The following is a 2,304-nucleotide window of genomic DNA, read 5'->3' as shown; positions in this document are numbered from 1 at the left end:
AATGGTGTACCCCATGTTGCTTAAAAAGAATTTTTTAAAGCTTTGTTTAAAAACTCTTTTCCTTGGTCTGCTTGTAATTTTTGAGGCACGCAGCCTTTTGAAAAAATAGCTTTAAATGCCTTTGCCACCTCTTTCTCTGTTTTATTCTTTAGGGTTACAGCCCAGGCGTATTTAGACAAAATATCTATCACTGTTAAAATATATTTACGACCGTTATTGTGGTTAGAATAGGCGACCATATCAACCAAATCCGCCTGCCATTGCGCATCCACATTAGACACAACTGTTTTATTTCTTTTAAATTTAAGCCTTGCTGGTTTATGTAAAGTATAAGCATCTTGATTCGCAAGCCAAGTGGCAACCTGCTTTTTGCTTAAAGTTTTACGGTGTTTTTTAGCAGCTTGAAATAAGGGTGTTACACCCCCAAAACTTCCAACTTCTTCAGGAGAGTAATAAATTTTCTTTAGCAAATTTGCCACGTTTAACCCGTCTTGCTTTAAAACACACGTATACACAAAAGTTTGTTTTTGCTTTTGTTTTTATTTAATACAACGTCTATACACATTTTACTTTTAAAGCAACAGCAAAGTAATATACGTTACAATCATACACATTTCTTTAACGCATAAGCAAAATAATATAAAAACGGTTATACAAACTTTTTTTTAAAAATTTTACAATACATTTTAATTAATATTTTTTTGAGCCTTTAGGGTCAGAAGCTGATATGTAAAAAGTTTTATAATCCATTTTACAAACCCTGCTACACACCGATCAACCAATATCGGCTGCCACCTCATTTGACAGGTCTACCAGCAAGGCCATCGGGTCAGACGCTTCTACAATCTCCCTAATCATTTTAACAACTTCGGTTATAGTTTCAGTGGTTATGTTAAGCTTTTTCAGTTTGTAGCCTTCGACTATAATTACATTTAAAAGCTGGGCCATATTCAGTTTAGAAGAAATACATCTAATTTGATAAAATACTTCTGAGTGACCCCAAAAAATACAAGGGTGACTAAAAGGGTTGGACTCATTTACTGTGCAGGCTGCACAGTTTTCCACAAGTTGTTTTTTCAAACAGTGGTAAATGGCTTTTACTACAACAGCTCTAATAATATCAGCCATAATGGCATCATCACAGCTTTTCTGATCACCCTCCTTACTTTTTACAGACTTTTTTTTTAACATTTTGCTTCAAGAAAAAAAAACAGGTACATATTACGGGTATTCTGCTCAAAGGCCACCTTTCTTCATCCTCTGAAAATGTCTGTCAAAAACATAGTAAAAACATGTTTTAAATTCTTTGTTGCAAAGATTTAAAAATAAAAAAAGACCTACAGTTTATTTGTGCTACCTCAGTCGTACCCTCGTCTGATTCTGAATCATCTTTATCATCCTCAGCTGATGCACTGTTGGGCCCCATAGCACCTTCCTGTTATTAGACACAAAACATATAGTTTTATTTAACCTCCCCTTATATATGTTTATATTTATATTTCTTTCAAGATTATCTAAGTAACTTTTACCTCACCATGTTATTTGGGTTCTACCGTTGACACCTGCTCGCTGCACACCCTGTTTATGTCCTTTGTTTCTGAATCACCACCGGCAAGGGCTCTGTCGCTCATAGTTTCAGCAACCTATTATTAAGCCAACCGTATAGTAATGTTTAATTAGTGTCATACATAGATATATTTCTTTTCTTTCAAATAAGTTAAGCTGCCTTTACCTCCTCGTGTGCTTTTGTCTCTGCATCTGTTGGCCATTTGTCACACACCAGAGCAGTAATCTTGTACAGCCCCGGCTTGGTTATCTGTCCAAACACCACCCCCACAAAAGTCATTTTTAAGAGCGTAAATACAATAATTTTTTTCACAACGGGTAAAGCTTTCACTTGCTTTTACCATATGTGACAAAGTTCCTCCTCTGCCTTGGTGGGTCCTGCGCTTCTTGGCAGATTTTGCTCACCTCAGTGATCTTCCCCACAGTCTGGGTCAACTCCTCCTGTGTCTGATCAGGAGTTGGGAGGTTTGGGGGGAACCCGGGCCCCCCCCTCTCTTCCGGGTTCCAGCCCAGGGCCCTGTGGATTGCAGCTGTCTATAGTACCTCCTGTAACAGCTGCATGACAGCTACAACTCCCTGGGCTACTTCCCCATGGCCTCCTCCAAACACCTTCTTTATCCTCAGCACAGGATCTTCCTCCTGATGTCTGATAATGCTTGTCTCCTAAATCCTCCAGCAGTACACTCTCTCACTCTCAGCTCCTTGCCTCCTTGCTCCCAGTTTCTCACTCGCACTCCT

At 38.7% G+C, this 2,304-nt stretch overlaps 1 long non-coding RNA gene across 1 annotated transcript; it reads right to left on the bottom strand.

The window, feature by feature from the left end:
- Positions 1–1,135: 1,135 nt before the first annotated feature.
- On the bottom strand, positions 1,136–1,399 carry LOC142045966 (uncharacterized). Its single transcript, XR_012654882.1, has 2 exons — positions 1,358–1,399; positions 1,136–1,270 (listed from the first exon to the last, which is right to left on the bottom strand). It is a non-coding gene; the product is annotated as an uncharacterized LOC142045966 (long non-coding RNA).
- Between the last annotated feature and the right edge of the window lie 905 nt (positions 1,400–2,304).

The sequence above is a fragment of the Chelonoidis abingdonii genome, chromosome 26 (assembly GCF_003597395.2).
Source record: "Chelonoidis abingdonii isolate Lonesome George chromosome 26, CheloAbing_2.0, whole genome shotgun sequence".
Lineage (NCBI taxonomy): Eukaryota > Metazoa > Chordata > Testudines > Testudinidae > Chelonoidis > Chelonoidis abingdonii.
The sequence above is the reverse complement of the archived record's forward strand: the minus strand, read 5'-3'. Positions and strand labels throughout refer to the sequence as shown.